Source organism: Dreissena polymorpha, chromosome 3, assembly GCF_020536995.1.
Source record: "Dreissena polymorpha isolate Duluth1 chromosome 3, UMN_Dpol_1.0, whole genome shotgun sequence".
Classification (NCBI taxonomy): domain Eukaryota; kingdom Metazoa; phylum Mollusca; class Bivalvia; order Myida; family Dreissenidae; genus Dreissena; species Dreissena polymorpha.
This window is the reverse complement of record NC_068357.1, coordinates 128,701,128-128,723,411: the sequence shown is the minus strand read 5'-3', so window position 1 is coordinate 128,723,411 and position 22,284 is coordinate 128,701,128. Positions and strand designations below refer to the sequence as shown.

The window sequence follows — 22,284 nt, the reverse complement described above, 5'->3', positions numbered from 1 at the left end:
TGTTTGACGAGAAAATTTCCACCAAATTAAATCGCTAACCTCTTTGGCATTGGATCCATCTCTTTTTTGAAAAATGAAAATGTGTCTAGTAGATCGGCCAGAAGCCGATGTTTTTGTGCAATCATTAACTTGTGCAGGTTCTAAGCAATTGTTTTATGTAATGAGCGATTTACTTGACTCGCAATTTGCTCGTAACACAGGCAAAAGACATCGATTTGCTTTTACGAATTCTACCATGCCACAACTTATAAAGGTCCTCACGTTTCCGAATTGGTTGTAATTGTATGTTACTGTACATCTTTGGATGATTTAATAATCCCTGAATCGCACTTCATCGGCCGATTTTTAAAAATAATGCAAAATATGTTGAAAAAACATATAAAACCTAATAACCCTTTAAAAGTATCCGTTAAATTTAAAAAAATACGGGCCTGAGCGCCGTCTCGGAAGTAGCATTGTCTTATTTATTAATGCCTCTCAAAAAGAGATGGCGCGCGTGATTAACGGCCGTGCAATCTCCATCATCGTCTTCGGTCTGCTTCATTAGCTCCACTGGCCAAAGGCCAGCGGGGCTTATGTCATGGTCCTGTGTCCGTCGTGTGTGCGTCCGTGCGTGCGTCCGTGCGTGCGTGCGTTAACTTTTTCTTTACACATCTTCTTCTTCTAAACTACTGGTCAAAATCTGATGACATTTCTCAGGAATGTTCCTGTGGTGAACCTCTTCCAAATTTGTTCAAATTATGCCCCTGGGGCCAAATTTGACCCTGCCCCGGGGATTCAAAAAATTGAAAATTTGCTTATATAAGGCCTATTTTGTGCAAACTTTATAAATCTTCTTGTCCATACCATAACCATTAGGCCTAGGGCTACCAAATTTGGTATGTATTGACATCTTATAGTCCTCTACCAAGTTTGTTCAAATTATGCCCGTGGGGTCAAATTTGACCCTGCCCCGGGGGGGTCAAAAAATTGAAAATTTGCTTATATAAGGCCTATTTTGTGCAAACTTTAAAAATCTTCTTGTTCATAACCATTGGGCCAAGGGCTTCCAAATTTGGTATGTAGTGACATCTTATAGTCCTCTACCAAGTTTGTTCAAATTATGCCCCTGGGGTCAAATTTGACCCTGCCCCGGGGGGTCAAAAAATTGAAAATTTGCTTATATAAGGCCTATTTTGTGCAAACTTTAAAAATCTTCTTGTCCGTAACCATTGGGCCTAGGGCTACCAAATTTGCTATGTAGTGACATCTTATAGTCCTCTACCAAGTTTGTTCAAATTATGCCCCTGGGGTTAAATTTGACCCTGCCCCGGGGGGTCAAAACATTGAAAATTTGCTCATATAAGGCCTATTTTGTGCAAACTTTAAAAATCTTCTTGTCCATAACCGTATGGCATAAGGCTACCAAATTTGGTATGTAGTGACATCTTATTGTCCTCTACCAAGTTTGTTCAAATTATGCCCCTGGGGTCAAATTTGACCCTGCCCCGGGGGGTTACAAAATTGAAAATTTGCTTATGTAAGGCCTATTTTCTGCAAACTTTAAAAACCTTCTTGTCCATTACCATTGGGTCTAGGGCTACCAAATTTGCCATGTAGTGACATCTTATAGTCCTCTACCAAGTTTGTTCGAATTATGCCCCTGGGGTTAAATTTGACCCTGCCCCGGGGGGTTAAAAAATTGAAAATTTGCTTATATAAGGCCTATTTTGTGCAAACCTAAAAAAATCTTCTTGTCAATAACCAATTGGCCTAGGGCTACCAAATTTGCTATATAGTAACATCTTATAGTCCTCTACCAAGTTTGTTCACATTATGCCCCTGGGGTCAAATTTGACCCTGCCCCGGGGGTTTAAAAAATTGAAAATTTGCTTATATAAGGCATATTTTGTGCAAACTTTAAAAATCTTCTTGTCCATAACCATTGGGCCTAGGGCTACCAAATTTTGTATGTAGTGACATCTTATAGTCCTATATCAAGTTTGTTCAAATTATGCCCCTGGGGTCAAATTTGACCCTGCCCCGGGGGTCAAAAAATTGAACATTTGCTTATGTAAGGCCTTTTTTGTGAAAACTTTAAAAATCTTCTTGACCATAACCATTGGGCCAGGGGCTACTAAATTTGGTATGTAGTGACATCTTATAGTCCTCTACCAAGTTTGTTCAAATTATGCCCCTGGGGTCAAATTTGACCCTGCCCCGGGGGGTCAAAAAATTGAACATTTGCTTATATAAGGCCTATTTTGTGCAAACTTTAAAAATCTTCTTGTCCATAACCGTATGGCATAGGGCTACAAAATTTGGTATGTACTGACATCTTATAGTCCTCTACCAAGTTTGTTCAAATTATGCCCCTGGGAACAAATTTGACCGTTCCCCAGGGGTCACACAATTGAACATATGCTTATATCGGGCCCATTTTGTGCAAACTATAAAAATCTTCTTGTCCATAACCATTGGGCCTATTTCTACCGAATTCGGTAGGCAGTGACATCTAATAGTTCTCTACTTAGTTTGTTCAAATTATGCCCCTAGGAACAAATTTGACCTTGTCCCGGGGTCACAAAAATGAACATATGCTTAAATAAAGCCTTTTTTGTGCAAACTTTAAAAATCTTCTTGTTCTTAATTATAGAGCTTAGGGCTACTAAATTTGGTATGTAGTGATATCTTATAGTCCTCTACCAAATTTGTTCAAATTATTCCCCTGGGCTCAAATTTGACCCGGCCCCGGGGGTCAAAAAACTGAACATATGAGGGGTCAAAAAATTGAAAATGTGCTTATATAAGGCCTATTTTGTGCAAACTTTTAAAATCTCCTTGTCCGTAACCATTGGGCATAGGGCTACCAAATTTGCTATGTAGTGACATCTTATAGTCCTCTACCAAGTTTGTTCAAATTATGCCCCTGGGGTTAAATTTTACCCTGCCCCGGGGGGTCAAAACATTGAAAATTTGCTTATATAAGGCCTATTTGTGCAAACTTTAAAAATCTTCTTGTCCATAACCGTATTGTATAGGGCTACACAATTTGGTATGTAGTGACATCTTATTGTCTTCTACCAAGTTTGTTCAAATTATGCCCCTGGGGTCAAATTTGACCCTGCCCCGGGGGGTTAAAAAATTGAAAATTTGCTTATATAAGGCCTATTTTGTGAAAACTTAAAAAATCTTCTCGTCCATAACCATTGGGCCTAGGGCTACCAAATTTGGTATGTAGTGACATCTAATAGTCCTCTACCAAGTTTGTTTAAATTATGCCCCTGGGGTCAAATTTGACCCTGCCCTGGCGGGTCAAATAATCGAAAATTTGCTTATTTAAGGCCTATTTTGTGCAAACTTTAAAAATCTTCTTGTCCATAACTGTATGGCATAGGGCTACCAAATTTGGTATGTAATGATATCTTATAGTCCTCTACCAAGTTTGTTCAAATTAAGCCCCTGGGATCAAATTTGACCGTTCCCCAGGGGTCACAAAATTGAACATATGCTTATATTGGGCCCATTTTGTGCAAACTATAAAAATCTTGTCCATAACCATTGGGCCTATTTCTACCAATTCGGTAGGTAGTGACATCTAATAGTTCTCTACTTAGTTTGTTCAAATAATGTCCCTAGGAACAAATTTGACCTTGCCCCAGGGGTCACAAAAATGAACATATGCTTAAAAAAGGCCTATTTTGTGCAAACTTTAAAAATCTTCTTGTTCTTAATTATAGAGCCTAGGGCTACTAATTTGGAATGTAGTGATATCTAATAGTCCTCTACCAAATTTGTTCAAATTATTCCCCTGGGCTCAAATTTGACCCGGCCCCGGGGGTCACAAAACTGAACATATGACGTTTACCAGTGGAGATTACTGCGGCCGTTTGGCATTGACCAACAACAACATCAACATCTTGTAAACATGAGATAAAACCCTGTCATTTAGTGCCATTTTAGGTCAGATGGTGACTGCTTACAAAGGTATTGAAGTAAGAACATGTGTTATGAATGTTTTTCTTATAAACTGAAAAAAGTCGGGTTTTATTTAAATATGTCGAAAGTGACCATATATCCGGATGAAAATATTTTGGATGACATGTTAATTTCATGTCTTTTTTGTAGTGTTAAAACCAGTTTAATAATATATTAATAATAACACAACTTCCATGAACATAATTATTTCAAGGAAAGTCAATATATGATACTGCACGGTAAACTCAAACTTTGTATCCAAGAGAAGGTGTTGAAATTAATGAAGTGCAATGTTCTTAACTATCGTATATGCTGCTTTTTAATAACTAATGATTCATTGTTCCATTTGTGAATAGTGACTCATCATGAATTGTTGAAATGATTGTCAATTGCTCAACAATCCATATATATTTCTGACCATTTTATAATTTTCTTAATAAAAGTAATGAATTGATCTTAGAAGTCAAATGTATTACTTACTTAAATACATTTATACATATAAAAAAATAATCTTTAGATTATCATAATATTCTCAGGCCTGTTGGTCTTAGGGATGTGTGGGTTGATGAGCAATTTCTCCTTTTATCACAATTATTTCTACCCTACCTGATCATTTCCTTCATATTCCATTTTAATTCAATTGACGTCTGCAACCTCTTTCAAATTGGGAAAGTCAAAAATGTGTTGTTTGGTAAAGGGTTAAGGAATTTTGATTCCTATAGGTCTTGTGAATCTGTTTCAAATCAAATGCGTAGATTTGATCTTCAGCATCTAAAAATATGTGAAATAGAAAGAACGACAATATATTTTGGAGAGATAAATGTACCTACGTTATAAGCAAAGGACCCGTGCAACAATTCCCAGGCTTTTTTGTCTGTTTAGTTAACACGGTAGTAACTTTTTCCATACATAAAAATGCTCATCCTTCCAACTTTAAGCGCCCAGTGGGACGAGGGATAGAAAGAGAAAGTCACAATTTGCTTGAGTACATTTCAACCCATGCGCATTACACGTTTTTTTTCGCAAAGAAAAAACAGTGGAGCGATGCAGGGCCATCATGGCCCTCTTGTTTTTACAGGTGACAGGTCGATTACTTAAAACCGTTTACTACTTTTCAATCGCTGCACTGTTAAAGACATGCATTCATTTATTATGTGTATACCATACGCCCGTTTGAAACATATCTTTTTATCTACGAGATTTGAGTGTTTTTTTGGGGTGCGCGTTTCAGTTTTTGGCAAAGCTGTCGAAAATGAGTTCAGACATAGATTCCTTGCGATAGTTACATGCAGCAGGAAGACGTACCCTGCCAAATAAACATCACTCTTCGTTATTCGTTTCATCACAATTTTTAAGTTGTATCTTTCTTTGTTGTAGTTTTTTCACCTACTATATTATATTTAAGTTTTTTTGGGGTTGTTTTTGCTGCCGTTCTTCCCTGTCATCATTTAAAATTGACGATAATGTCAATAAAGCATATTTACTATGGTTCAGTCACATAAATTTTAATATTGTGCTTTATTAATTTATCAAACTATGGGAAATGTACAACACGTTCAACTGCATAGTGACAGTAGAGAATACATTTAAATTGATTTAATAGTCCATATATGTTCAACACGGTATATCTTTCAATTACCCAGTATGCACATTGTAAAACCTTCCACAAAATCACACCTTTAAATGTATCTTCACTTGAGCTGTATTGTTCTATGAAAGTAGTTATTCATAAATATTTTTAACCATCAATATATTTAACCGAATCCATACGTACGAAGAAACCTGTTTTTATGGCTGAAATACTCTCATGATCAACATCATATAAATTATTTTAAATTGCCACACACATACACTAATTACTCTACAAATATTTATAATTAAATGATGTGCTTACCTAAAATAAAAGATTTACGATAAAATATTGCACCCATTTTTACGGACGTATTGTCTATTAGACAATCGAGGAATGGAGACGATGTCCATCATGTGGACTAAAAACACCAGTTGGCACACCTGTGACGCCACACATTTGTAGATACGATTACCAAGATAGCAAGATAAAATGACACGCGCCTAACTCTCATAAAAACAAGCACACAGTGATAACTAATTTTTTTTTTATCTTTAAACATTATCCATACGAAAACTGTTTACAGTTATCATATAATAACCGATAAAACTATTTTTTAATGCACTTTTATCTGATTTAATAAAATTTATGTCGTTATATTATATGTTATTTGTATATAGTTTACATGTCAATCAACGACTTCTAATTTAAAGAATGCCGATATTGAACGGAATTATTGATGAACTGCCGACCGGGTGTATCACGTGCCTGAAATTTCGGTTTTCTCGAGCATCGACGGGAATTTGCGATGACACGAATAATTGTTTATTGCTAGTTCCGTAACTTTAGATGTATTTCATCTATTGAATTGCTATGTTGTTGCATCCTGTTAGATGACATTTGTCAGCTTAGTAAAGAGAAGCATATTTTACATATGCTTGTTTTTTTTCTAATTATGTTATTCCCAAGAACTAGCTACTGGTTAGTACGACTTATTAATGCGTTCCCACGACTCTTATCTCCTGGGAACGTCTTAAGAATGCCACAGACATAGCTTACTCGTGATAAACCAATTAAAATACATTTTGTTTACGGCATGTTTCGAAATTGCTGATACAAAGGATGTTAATATTTTTTCGAACGATATAAATTGGACAGATTTGCGCTTTTTGAATGTTTTTGTTTTTAAACTCTGTTCATTTTGATTTGAGTATGCCCTTGATAAATGTGATAATTTAGAAAACATCAACATCTTCTTCAAGCTTAAAATAATGGTGCCTTTCAGTTTCCAAAAGACCCCACAAAGCGTATTCATCATTTCATCGAGCTTTGCAACAAGAATGGGTGCGAGGAAGGGTTCGCCTTCCTGTGGGGGTTCTTCCGGCGTCCTATCGTCAGCGCGTGTAGCCCAGAAAATATGGGCCAGATATGCAAAAGCAACGGTAGATATGCCATGTATTTATTACATATTCTACTCCTTTCACATAGCATATTATACGGCGTGTCGAGCTTGGATCCTTTCTCAATTCTTCAAACATTGTTGTTGATTAAAAACAACAATAATATGTTTTTTTATTATGGCGATTAATAACTCGAGCGTTAGCAACCAGAACTGACATTGCATTGCAGTCCTACTTTTACAGAAAAAAAGTTGTGCGAGTTTTTCTTATTTTTAATGTGACAATAATATGTCGTGTATTTATTTCGAGGTGACGTCAGTGTCGGAATCGGAAAACATTGTAATTAAATGCATTCAAGTTTTGCAGATTATATGAGTTATCTTAACTAGTGTATTATAAGAAAATTTACATCATGATTGTAGGTGTAAGCATTTAAGGGACACTTCATAATTCAGTACTGTTAATATCATTTGAAAGCGGATAATCCATGTATCCATACAACACAGTGTAAATAAAGCACCAAAAGAACCGCGGTTTTATGGGTGGATACCTTCTGTAAGAACCCTGGCTTGGTGAAGGTCTGCTGGTTGCCAGTGGGAAACGATGGGCCCGGAACAGGCGGCTCCTGACGCCGGCGTTCCATTTCGACATCCTGAAACCTTACACGAAGGTCTTTAACAAATCGGCAGACTTGCTGGTGGTAAGCGCGTGCGCATTTGATAGTCTTTGGTACACGCGAAGAGTACAAAGTGTGTTGTATATGCTTAATCTGAATATTTATGTAAACGATGAAGATTATAAGATTTGTAGCTGATAATGTTCGAATCGGACCAATGTCTGCGTCTAATGGGTGAATATTTGATTAGGTTACATTTGCTGTCATATTCAACAATAATCTAAGTGGTAAAAATTAACGGTGATTATTTTCATGATTACAATGTCAAATAATATGTGAAAAATATTAGATAAGAGTTCTTAGCAGATCACACGCTTAAAGCCGTTTTATGCTTTGTCGAAGCAAGTAATCCCTATGTATTTTGGTCAGGTGTGTTGTCCGAATTCTAAATACGGGCAAAAGTCCGCCGCGTAGCGGCGGGCGTAGACCGCTCGATAAATATTGAAATTTCGACATAACAATAGACATAGGGATGCATTTCAAAATTTTTAGTCACGCGACATATATTTTCGCGATACTATCAATGACCTTGAAAGCATAAAAAACACTTCGACATATGCTTAATCATATGTTAATACATACCTCAGGAAAAAGTATACAAATGACTTAATTATTGTGTAGCGAATCTCGTATTATATGTTTTTCTCCGCTTTATATACATGTTCTGCCTCCGTTTGTTTACGCTTCCTGTTTCCTTTTTCCCGGCCTTCAGGGGGTATAAGCCATAAACTGGTTCACTACAAATAGTGACAGTATTTTCCAAACACAATTTTGGTAAACATAATCCGTCTAAAATGTATTGCCTGAATCCCGATTTATTTCGAATGTATTTGCTTTGATATTTTCGATATTTTATTGTTATTATTATCCTGACAAATCACAATTGCTTGATATTTTTTTTTCCAAAACATTATTAACGGCATCTGTAGTTTCTCGCAGTATTCTCGCGGTATTTCAATTACACCACCCTGCTGTTTTCTTGTCAGAATTCCTGACGCATTTTCCATTCGCTTTCAGAAAGCAGTTTACCTGTACGAAATAATGGGGCGGATTCCGGGCGTAATCGGGGCGGAATTGGCACGTAATTTATTTGTTTTTTTTTCCGGGAGTAAAACAAATCCGGGCGTATTTTTATACTTAGAATTTGTATGATGGAGATTTGTGGACGGAATTTTGCACTTTGTTACACTCTGCACTCTGCGGGGCAGAATTTCATACTTATAACATATTTGTGGAGCCACATGACGGAATTTTGAACTTAGTAGTTTTTACAGAGAGTAATATTGGACTTAGCAAATTTCTTTGAAGCAGAACAATAACTTAATAAATTTAATTTAAACCAAAGTACGGAACAAAATATTACCAGTAACTGATAACTTAATAAACGTTCATAAATAAAATTATTTAATTTTATTTATACATTTGTACAATCAATGAACATTCGTTATAGACAAATCTATTTTAGTCACAGTATAATTCATTCAGCATAAAGCTTTGATCTAATTTATGATGTTCATGGTCAGATTCTAAAACATATTTTGTAGTATTTTTATGCCCCCCTCCCCTTCGAAGAAGAGGGGGTATATTGCTTTGCTCATGTCGGTCGGTCGGTCGGTCGGTCCGTCCGTCCGTCCGTCCGTCCGTCCACCAGGTGGTTGTCATACGATAACTCAAGAACGCTTGGGCCTAGGATCATGAAACTTCATAGGTACATTGATCATGACTCGCAGATGACCCCTATTGATTTTGAGGTCACTAGGTCAAAGGTCAAGGTCACGGGGACTCGAAATAGTAAAATGGTTTTTGAATGATAATTCAAGAATGCATACGCGGCCAACAGGGCACACTCTGAACAATATTACTGAAGCAACTGGTCTGTAATCCTAAATCTATAATTATCAGTTCAATGAAACATCATCCTTTTAGTAAAATACAGTGGATCAGTAAAAATATTATCAGAATATGAGATTTTTTGTGTATTTTGTATATTAAATATTGTGTTAATGTTTAATTTTGTTGATTAATATAAATATATGCAGGACAGGGGAGGTAATACACTACAGGGGAAACAAATGCAATACGTTTAAAATTGTTACAGCATTTACCTCCCTTGTAATATATTTAAATTTTACCAAATGTAAGGCTAACTGCATTTTTGTAATGCATACTACTACTACTACTACTACTACTACTACTACTACTGCTGCTGCTGCTGCTGCTGCTGCTGCTGCTGCTACTACTACTACTACTTCTACTTCTTCTTCTACTACTACTTCTACTACTACTACTACTACTACTACTACTACTACTACTACTACTACTACTACTACTACTACTACTACTACTACTACTACTACTACTACTACTACTACTACTACTACTACTACTACTACTACTACTACTACTACTACTACTACTACTACTACTACTACTACTACTACTACTACTTCTACTACTACTACTACTACTACTACTACTACTACTACTACTACTACTACTATTTCTTCTGCAACCACCACCACCACCACCACCACCACCACCACCACCACCACCACCACCACTTCCACCACCACCAACATTCACAGTGACAAAAAACGTATTCACACAATGGCTGCTACTACAACTTATAGCCCATATAGGGGGATATGCATGTTTTACAAACAGCCCTAAATGCCGCTTGTTATACTTAATTTGTGAGAAGCTCAGGAAAGACAGACTTGTGAACTTGTGATCATGAATTACACTCTTTGATTTTGCATTTATTGGCATTGCTGGTAATTTTTTTTAGGAGAATTAACAATAACGCATTTTTAATTTAGATATATTTTATCTATTGCTGACTTTTACAGTTTCTACTTATTATAATTTTAAGTCTGAGGGATGACCAGGATGCATTACAAATCTATTTGCACTTATTTGTTTAAGTCACTCCGTTAATTCTTCTTATTTTTTTGCAAATTATGCCCCTTTCTAATAACTATTTCATTATTTCAGATTTCCCCAGTCTGAAACGACCATAACCATGTACATAAATATACCAATGTTACTTTAATCTCAGATAAACACTGACAACCAGCTGACTTGATATTGTGGTATAATTTGCTGCCCCAATACTGACTGCATGAGCCCTGAGTCATACCTGTTTACATGTTTATAAACCGACCGCTAATCAGGCTTTAATGGATTGGCTAAAAATTCACAGGAAGTGGTAGATTAGTTGCTGTTTGAATTGAAAACAAAAGCGGTTAAGCAAATTTCTGTCTCTGAACTAAATTATCAGTATAATGCTTAAGCAAAATGAGGACTAAACTGTAGTGAAAGAATGTCAAGCAGGGAGTATTGTGTAAAAAACAACTTGTATTTAATACAATGTGGAAATGAACAATAAGTTTATTGCAAAAGAGGTTCAATGTGGCTGGATTAACTGTGATTTGGTCTCACAAGATTCCTGTGTTTTTGGAATACACGACCAACTGGTACTTAAACAGTGCTAATTAGTGTGAAAACAGTTATATTATTGGTAGTCCGTGTACAACAGCAATTGACGGTTTAGGAAATATCAAAATATTCCATGAGTTATCTCCACACTCAGACCAACGAGAGGGAAACGGTTGATACTCGATGAAACCGCGTCCGGCTGGCCCTATGATAGGCGTCATCCGATTAAAAACAAGTAAGTTATAAGGAAGATGTACCTGTTTATACACTCATATTTTCCATCTTATCGAGGCATCGGCGGCCATGTTTTCTCAATTCTGACCACGTGATTCCCCGCATTGAATCCTGAAGATTTACATAAATCCAATAGTTGATACCCGTTGTTATAAATGCGGCCTTTATCTTGTGTGTAACGTTTAATTTCTACATCGGCAATATAACCGTCAAGAAAAAATCTAGTTTCGAGTTATTTTTATCGTCTACTACATAGTCTGGCGAGTCAGATGTGAGTGAGTTAAAGTCTCCAGAAAGTAAAATATAACAATTTCTTCGACACTTTGCATCAATTTCTGTAATAAAAGTTGTCAGTCTATCAAAAATATTGTTATTGATCATTGTATATAATAACGAACTGTATCAATGACGTTTTTAAAGCGGTTAATTTTGACATATATTCTTTAAAATCTTAATAACTTTACATTTTTTTTTTTAATTTAAGGTCCGATCTACAGAAACTAGAGTTTTTAACCCAGTGTATCAAAGAGGGCATGCGCCTTCATTCGCCCGTCCCGACCGGATCCCGAACGTTGGAAGAAGAACTCCATATTGGAGGGGCCATACGACCGGGCTGCATGGTTCAGCTCAACATCTGGGCTCTGCACCATATGGAGAAATACTGGGGCCCAGACCACTGGGAGTTTAAACCGGAGAGATTCTCGCCCGAAAACATCGACGAAATAGCTTCTTATCAGTTCTTTCCATTTTCCGCCGGAAATAGGAATATGTCTTATACAGTATTAAACATTTTCTGGCAAATGCTACGTGAAGCATACTACATGTTCATATATTTTTTTTTTTCATTTCCAAAATATGTTTCCGAGAAAGTATCGAGTCAACAGAAAAAGACTGGGCCGGTCTGATTAAAAAAACACCAACAACAAAACACCTGTATATGCCTTATTGCTTGGTATGTTGTGTGAAAGCTGAACAATCTGGTTATGTAAGTATTTTAGTTGAAATGTAATAGTTAGGATTGTACATGTATCTTTGGGTTGGTAAAGAATGTATCTATCCTTCCGTTTACGCTGTTGCAATCCACGAAGCTCCGTCTAAATGAATGTCAAACAGTTTAACGTTATACTTTTGTGTGCGGCATTTAATTAACTACATGCAGGTAGGCCTGTCGTATGTTTAAGGAACTGCATCGCGATGAACGAAGATAAGGCGATCTTAAGCAAACTGCTGAGAAAGTAAGTGTAACAGGATGCAGAATCAGCGGGGTTTTCAGGGGTATACACACGGGCTGGACATAATGTAATTTTGCAAATATCTCAAGTTATTGTAATGCATTTTCAAAAATCTCAAGTACATAAAAGACGGTTTTTCTTGCAGTTTGTGCCGATATCATAAGGTTAAAGAATACATCCTTGAATTCGTCTGTAATCAGTGACAAAATTTCACGTTGCGTAAAACATACTATTTACATAGCCGTGTATTATGAATGCATGACGAATGGATTTTTTTGAACAAGAACACACGCGTATTAAATAAAGTAATTCTGCTGTATTACACATTGCCATAAGCAGCACAAAAATATGTCTTTTATGCACTAGTTGAAATTATTAAGAAAAATAATTTTATAAAGTTATTTGAAATAAAGCACCACTTACCGTCGCGTTAAAAACCATACAAGTTAAAAGGTGGAACCCGAAAAAGTCATGTGATCCTGCACCTTGGCAAAACATGTCACCAAATTAAAGCAGATGTCGAAAACATTATCAAGTTCCGTTGTAAATCGAACCAAGGGATGTCAACTTATAACATAATGTTACTGAAAAGAGCAACACTATCACGCGCGGTCGTTAGTTACACAAATTAGTGACCCTAGCATTTCAAATTGTTTCAGAGAATTAGTATCGTTGACCTTATTATCATGTGATTTTGATGCATATCAAGAATAATTTTGGTTTGTTGTTGTTGTTTAAAAAAAAACTCGAAGTCGTAAGAATTTGTTACTTGTTTCTAAGAAAAAAATTGAATATACCATTTTTTGCATACTGTAAAAATATTTTAAAGACACATTCTCAAAACAATATTTTCAATACGTAATTTTCAATTTAAATGTGTGTTGCTGTTAATTTTCATCGACGCGATTATACCCAGTGTTAATTAACTGCATAACACTCGGCGCTTTGATTTTTCATATAATATAATGTTTCAGTTTCACGTTCACCCTTGATCCTGATCACGAGGTGAAAAAGCACGCGTTTTTAGTGATGCGAACGGTCAACGGCCTATACATGTTTGCTGAGAAGCGGAGTCAATGAGACGCTTAGACGGTATGCATTGACGCTTGACGAGTTCTGCGGCAAAAAGGCGCTTTTTTTAAGAAACTGGGATGCTTTGTTTATTTCAGAAAGGCCAGAATTTTTTAATAAAATGATTTTCTGATTTTTTTTCTAAAAGTGTCGGGTAGGAGGAGGGAAAAAAATGGGTGACCAAATATGCACTCATTTCAAAAATGATATGGTATGAAGTTCTTTTAACTAAGCAATCGCAGAGATTTTTTTAAACATGTTGATTTGCTCAATGATCACAATTAGACTGTAGGTCTTGATTTGCAGTTTTTAAATCAGTTTGAATTTTAAAAATATCTTTACTGGTTCAAATGTTATGCAATTTTTTCACTTGTCCAAAATTAACTTTTTGGTGATTCTTTTGCTGAGCATTTTAATCATAGTACCTGTGCGTATTGTGGACTAAGTGCGTGGAACAAAATAACTTTGTTTGCTTTCATTTAATTTTTTTTTGTTTTGTCTCATTTGGTTGAAACTTGCCATCTGTATGTATTTTTTCACAAGAAATCCATTTGTTGCATTAAAAATACTTTATCTCAACAAACAACAACTAAGCTATTGAGGTTAGAAAGAAACATTTAAAAGTTTATTGTCCAGGAAAAATCTATACCGCAGACAAATACAAACAACATAATAAAACCTATTTGCTCATAAATGTATTAACAACAGTAATCTTACTTGCAATACATGTTTTGTTTAAAAGAACAATTTCTTCTAGAGATTGAACAATATGTCATAATATTAAGCATAATTATTCCTTTGAGGGGTTGTGGACTCGTGGTAATGGTATCCTGACGTTACCCTTGTCTCAATCAGCATGAACTTGAATTTACCCTTTTAAAGAAAGCATACTTATTCCTTTGAGGGTTTGTGGACTCGTGGTAATGGTATCCTGACGTTACCCTTGTCTCTGTCTCTGTTTTGTCTCTGGTTTGTCTTGCCGATCTTTCAAATCTATGGTTACTGTGCATGTTTTTGTTGTTTTTACGTAGTACTTATTGTTTAAGTTTTAGATTTTATTGTTTCATTAATTTTTTTATAGCTATACACATAGGGTAGTTTTATAGTGTCTTGTTGATCTTTCTAATCTTTGGTTACTGTGCATGTTTTTACGTTGTACTTATAGTATAATAGAGTAGTTTTATAGTATAATTGAGTAGTTTTGATCGAGTTCTTTTGAAACAGTGTTGCAAAATGTATTCGTATCTGCGATACGTCAAATCTTCTTATGTAAAGCGGCTTTGAACGTGCACTCTTGCATGAAAAGGGCGCTATATAAATTCGGTATAATAATAATAATAATAATAATAATGATTTACACACCATACACACACTCCTGCTTTTCTTTCTTGCAAAATTAGTTTATTTACATCACTAATCCATTGTTCAAAGAGTCAAGTGTTTGCAATGTTCACAGCGGATGCCAAGTGCCTGACATGTTCGATACAACTGCACATTTTTAACAGGAAAAAAATAGAAACAACTATTTCAAATAATTCAGATATTTTATTTGGATTCATGGTTTGAAATAGTTTTAAAAACTGCTGATTTTGCGATTTTTAACGTTTGGTACAAACCAGTCCGGAACAAAACCGAAGTTTGGTACCCATTTCGTACCCATTGAAAATAACGAAAAAAAACACGTATTATATGCACACATTCTTCACTAAAACTGCATTTAACAACACATGCAATTTCATTCTTTAAAATATGACCGTATTTGTGCGTAAATATTGAAGATTTAAAGTTGATAGGCGTAAACGGGTTTCGCATTTCGGTCACCTGTTGAACTAAAATCGTTCTTTTCTTATTGCTTTCATAATATGTTTTTTTCATATTAATACTATCAATTTTATAAAATCGTAAAGAAATAATAAAATATTTACTTACAAATCGATTATATTCAGGATTTCATTTGACGGTTGCATAGTTAATGAGATAGCAGCATTGTGTACACACCGGTGTTATTGACAATTACGTAGTGACGTCACCATCTATGTAAAGAATGGAGTAAGCAGACTTTGCTGGTGAAAGCGAGCGTTCTTGAACAAACAATGATGGCATAGCTTTTGGTACATTCAAGCACATTTGAACTTTTTCTTTTTTATCTTTTTTTTTGGTTTCGTCAAAAATTAGAGTCGGCGGGTCCGAAAATCATTTTATTAAAAACTTTTTGGCCTAAGGGCTCCTGTTGAGGATTATTGATCCACATTTTTTTATTTGACTTCAATTTTTATAAATAATGCTGTTTTCATATGGTGCACGTGGCCGATAAACGTGTTATTATGAATCGCACAAAATCAATTATCAACATGGCATTAAGAACCAAAATTGAGACATTAACTGAGCGACTTCTTATTAATGGTCTTAAATCAATCATCAGAATTGCCTTATAATGTTCAGGTATCACATGTGTAACAAACTTTATAAAGTGAGAGTTCGTTTATTTGATGTATATACGGTGTTAAAATTATGGAATAATAAATACCAGATACATTTTTTTAAAGTATGCATTTTCAGTATTTGCTTTACATCCTACTAGTATTATTTTGTATATACCTTATTGTGAATAAGTTTAGAAGTGTTTATTTGCTTATGTATTTCAATACACGACACATTATAATTACAATTATTCTTTTATTCACACCATCATTAATTTTATGGAGTTTGAGTGATTAATTGAATAAATTTAATTTGTGTTTATTGTCTAGTAATCAAATAACTCATATTTTACGTCAATTTAAAGGAAAGATAGAAGCGATTTACCCAGCTGTTTGCATCGTGCTACTACGTATAATGCTGTCGCATTCACAAGGAACAGTCCATGCACGTTTTATTGTTGAGTGGATAAGTGGGTAAGGACTTCGTTGGCTTAATGTGTGTCTACGGACAAACGGACAGACATATATCCATGTGTTAACCAAATATAATAAACACAGGACTATAGTTATAATATGGGTTCTATGATATACAAAGCCCAGTAAGTCCGCCGGCGAGCGTCTGTAATTACCAGTTAAAATAAGAACCTATATTCTGTATTAGAATATCACGTGGGCAAACATATTCTTCAAAGCAGACGTTCGAGTAAAATAGGTGTATACAAAATTATAGCAATTAAATTAAAGAAATTAAAGCAAAACAGCTATTCAGGTAAAAAAAGCTATTCAGATAAAATAGAAAAAGCGAGGATATAACATTACCAATTTATTGTACAAAAGTGCACGGTTAGAAAGGATTTTTCTTGTGATTGCAGTGGTCAGGGCGCTAGAAAGGTAACCGAAGAGTTTGGCAAATGATAGTCGAAGCCTATCGTTGAGATGTTTTTGACGCGCGCTTTTTTGCGCGACTGAAATTTGTGCATTGTTTAATAATATTAAAACACAATTTGAATTAAACATAAAAACAAAACACATGACTATTACACACAACATGTTTTATGTTACACAAATGGTACGTTTATTACCGAAAATAAAATCTGTTATATGAATATTTGAATGTGTTGGTATCAAATCGGAATTTAACTCATAATTATACATACAAAATGTCCATGTACACATGATATTCGTTAATTTTAAGTTTTATTCGAGTATCAAACTAGAGGATACTGACAGCTTATGGTTTTAGGATGTTACCTTTTGGCCATGTGGTTGATACTAGATTTTGGTCGCTCTCTTCGTGAAAAAATGTAGATTGCACAATATGTCCGAACGATATTACTGGATAATTAAATAAACTATTTTTTTCCGGATGATTTAAAGATATAAGTATCAGGCTATACCGGTTGTTACGTTTAAGTTAATCAAGAGATACGTATTGATGCTAAGCATCAAACGGCGTCGGGAATTTCAGTGTAAAAGGCACTCAGTGAAGTTACATGGAGCGATTTTTTTCTACTGTAAATATAAAAATATTGGCCGATTATTTTTAACAAAATAGAAAAAGATACTGGTATAACCATTATCTATGACTTTGTGTTATAACCCCCGAATAACCATTATCTATGATGTTGTGTTATAACTCCCAAATAACCATTATCTATGATTTTGTGTTGTAACCCCCAAATATTTCATTGTCCATTTTATTTACATTGGTTTCCTTTTTTTTACTGGCATCCGTGTGCAGTTTTCATTAATGGAACATAACTGTGTAGGTTTAAAAAAATCTGCTTCATCTTGTAAGCGTAATTTCATATTTTTCTCATCTTCAAGCGGAGATGATTCTGAACTTATTCTTACGTTGCTCATTTACGATAAGGGTTGAGTACTCATTGATATGAAAACACTGTTAAAGTTTTAGCGTGTTTACGAACCCCCCACCCTCTCACACATATATTTCATGGGCATAACAAAAACAAAAAATGGTTACAATAAAACAGCATATTTATTTAAACTAAAATGTCTACATCAAAACAAAAAGTTAACATAGAACACAAATAAAATAATTTGATTCTACTGGGGCTTGAACCTTTGGCCTCTCACATGTGAAACGAGCGTGTAACCACTACACTACGGAACCGCTTGCAAAAAAATATTTGTTATTGTTATTATAAATATTAAAAGCTATTCCAAATATTACAATTTTTAAAAATAAATTCATTACTTTTAGTAATAAATCTTATGAATGAGCATAGGTATATTAAAATTCTGAGCTATTCATATAAATGGTGAATTCTTTTCACAAGCGATAATTTGAGTTCAACCACTTTTCAATATGTAATGTGCTTGTTGTGCTGAAAATTGATTTTTCTCATAACCAACGATCATATAAGGCGTCAGAATGAAACTTAAAGGGGAATTAAAAAATTCATGAAATAAGCATTGTGTGAATTTAGTTTTGTATTTCAGTTCGAGGCCTGATATTACCCAGATTGCTGCTGTGCATTTGAAGACGGGATTTAAGTTCTCGACATATGTGCAGACAACAGTGCCAATTTCTTCCGAAGCTCAGAAAGTGATTGGCATCTCTTTTGATGATCATGGCATAATGCGTGTAAATGGTGGAAGTGTTGATAGTGTATCATTTAAAACTTTTCTACATGATTGTTTGATGTGGCTTGCAAAGTTTCCCAGAGCCATATTTGTTGCTCATAATGGGCGCAGGTTTGATTATCCGGTTTTGGTTAGTGCATTGCTGAACACACACTGTTTTGAAACGTTTTGTAATTGTGTAAGCAGTTTTGTTGACTCTTTGCCGGTTTAAAAAAAATCGTATCCTGGACAGTCACACAAACAGGAAGATCTAGTGAACGAGTTCTCCAGGCAACCTGCAACGCCCACAGTGCTCCTGATGATGTTGAAGCACTGGGATCTTTGCTTAAAACATGTAAAATTACTGACAATATGGCCCACATCTTTACTGTTACTTCAATCCATAATTCAGTTTGTTTAAGTCATGAAAAGCCTTAAAGGCAAAGAACATTAGATTGTAAGACGTGCTGTTGCCTATAAAAAGTCTAAAGCGACCAACAGCTGAAAACATTGCGGGATATGGACTGGACTTGTGTCATTTGAAAGCCATATTTTCTAGTTCCGGAGAGGATGACTTTAGGGATACTTTCATTGCTAAAAACAATGAGGGACTACGAAAAGTCACAAACGCAAAAAATATTTTATGTGAAGTGGTCCCTAAAATCGGTCAGTTTTTCAGTGACGAAAAGTGACGGAACGAGATAATATGGCTTTCAAATTATACGCGGCCAGTCAAAATCACGCAATGGCTTTATACTAATACTAAATTATATACATCTAGTTGTCATTAATCTGGCTGTTTTTATTAAAATATAAGTTGTATATTATTGTGCTACATGTTTAAAGAAACATGATAACTTATACAAATTCAATCTTATATAATTCAAAGTTTGCTAAATTTCTTCACATGTCATGGTTTATAACTGTAGCTTTTAATAAGAAACTAGAAAACCCCCAAAAAGAAGTGATATACAAATTTATACTTAAATTCATTGCGTGAAAATGAATTGGGGTAGGCATACTCAAAGTAAAATTTCTTGAGATAGGAACGGTAAAACTTTCAGAAATTCATTCAGTGTGTAGAAAATATGTTGTGTTAAACAAATATGTACAATATATGCATTTTATAACACTACAAGTGACATAAAACGTAATTAAAGTTTCTTGTCCTTTAACCATTTGTTGTCGTTTTTGCCATTTTATCCAGATAAGTGCATATATTATTGGACATCAAAGGTACAATTCTCTTTCAATGACACTTTTTTAATTCTGTATCTACTAACAAAATCCAGTTGAGTACTTTTTGTTAGTTAATTGTCAAAATATATGTATATCACATTACAAAATGCAAAAAGTATTTATGCCCCCCTTCAAAGAAGAGGGAGTATATTGTTTTGCTCATGTCGGTTGGTCGGTCCGTCGGTCGGTCGGTCGGTCCGTCCGTCGGTCCGTCCACAAGATGGTTTCCGGATGATAACTCAAGAACGCTTATGCCTAGGATCATGAAACTTCATACATAGACTGATCATGACTGGCAGATGACACCTAATGATTTCCATGTCACTAGATCAAAGGTCAAGGTCACAGTGACTCGAAATAGTAAAATGGTTTCCGGATGATAACTCAAGAATGATTACGTCTAGCTAGGATCATGAAACTTCATATGTACATTGACAATGACTAGCAGATGACCCTTATTAATTTTCAGGTCACTAGGTCAAAGGTCAAGATCACAGTGACTTGAAACAGTAAAATGGTTTCCTGATGATAACTCAAGAATTATAAGGTCTAGGATCATGAAACTTCATAGGTACATTGATCACGACTGGCAGATGACACATATTGATTTTCAAGTCACTAGGTCAAAGGTCAAGGTCAGAGACAAAACACTTATTCACACAATGGCTGCCATTACAACTGACAGCCCATATGGGGGGCATGCATGTTTTACAAACAGCCCTTGTTTGGATATAGGGTAAATCCATAGAAAACTCCCAACCGAGTTCCCCCCTTTGTAGAAGAGGGGGTATAATGTTTTGCCCATGTAGGACGGTAGGTCCCTCGGTCCGTCCGTCGGTCCGTCCACCAGATGGTTTCCGGATAATAACCCAAGAACGCTTACGCCTAGGATCATGAAACTGAATAAATAGATTGATCATGACTGTTAGATGACCCCTGTTGATTTTCAGGTCACTAGGTCAAAGGTCAAGGTCACAGTGACTCGAAATAGTAAACAAGTTTCCGGATGATAACTCAAGAATGCTTAGGCCTAGGATCATGAAACTTCATAGGTACATTGATCATGACTAGCAAATGACCCCTGTTGATTTTCAGGTTACTAGGTCAAAGGTCAAGGCCACAGTGACTCTAAACAGTAAAATGGTTTCCGGATGATAACTCAAGAATGCTTAAGCCTAGAATTATAAAACTTCATAGGTACATTGAACATGACAGGCATATGACCCCTATTGATTTCAGGTCACTAGGTCAAAGGTCAATGTCTCAGTGACTCTAACCAGTAAAATGGTTTAAGGATGATAACTCAAGAACGCTTACGCCTAGGATCATGAAACTTCATAGATACATTGATCATCACTGGCAGATGACCCCTATTAATTTTCAGGTCACTAGGTCAAAGGTCAAGGTCACAGTGACTAGAAACAGTTAAATGATTTCCTGCTGATAACTCATAAATAATAAGGCCTAGGATTATGAAACTTAATATGTACATTGATCATGACTGGCAGTTGACACCTATTGATTTTCAAGTCACTAAGTCAAAGGTCAAGGTCAGTGACCAAAAATTATTTACACAATGGCTGCCAGTAAAACTGACAGCCCATATGTTGGGCATGCATGTTTTACAAACAGTCCTTGTTTGGATATAGGGAAAATCCATAGAAAAAGACCAACCGAGTCAAGGGGTAAGTGTATTCAACCAATTATAAAAAGTTAACCGGCTGGTAAAAAGTTTTAAAATTTTGCAATTAGTTGTGTTATACAATTTACTATGTGGAAATAATAACAAAGAGTGTTTCTGGAAAAGTACCCATTAGACTCCCACAACCTTAATATCTTAGTTTGAAGGTGATTTTTCGAGCGGTTCCGCAGTGTAGTGGTTACACGCTGGCTTCACATGTGAGAGGTCCAAGGTTCGAGCCCCAGTAGAATCGAATTATTTTTTTGTGTTCTATGTTAACTTTTTGTTTTTATGTAGACATTTTAGTTTAAATAAATATGCTGTTTTATTGTAACCATTTTTTGTTTCTATTATGCCCATGAAATATATGTGTGAGACGGTGGGGGGGGGGGGGCGTAAACACATTAAAACCTTCTTTGTTCCACTATCCTAGCAACCACCTAGTTACTAATAAAGGCGCTATAGAGCGCGAATCACGACACGAATTATTAATTGTAATAATGAGTCTTGATAAAGGAAGCAGCCGCTTATCAATGAGGAGCTCCATCACAGCACCCAAGTCTCATTAATATCAAGTCCTCCTACATTTTTCTAAGAACCACATATAGAAGGCCGCAGGCCTGACCCGTTTCTTGCCAGTGGTATGGACCCTTTGGTATGGACCTTTAACCCCGCTCACCATCCAGCGTTTAAACTTCCGGATTTACATTTAAACCGATTATTAATAGCTTATTAATATCTTAGTTAGAAGGTGATTGTCACAGTTCTGTTCCATTAATG

The 22,284-nt window shown here is 35.5% G+C and overlaps 1 long non-coding RNA gene across 1 annotated transcript; it reads left to right on the top strand.

The window, feature by feature from the left end:
- The first annotated feature begins 12,464 nt into the window (after positions 1–12,464).
- Positions 12,465–19,721, top strand: LOC127874022 (uncharacterized). The gene is made up of 3 exons (XR_008046538.1): positions 12,465–12,510; positions 13,482–13,599; positions 18,462–19,721. It is a non-coding gene; the product is annotated as an uncharacterized LOC127874022 (long non-coding RNA).
- Positions 19,722–22,284: the final 2,563 nt, after the last annotated feature.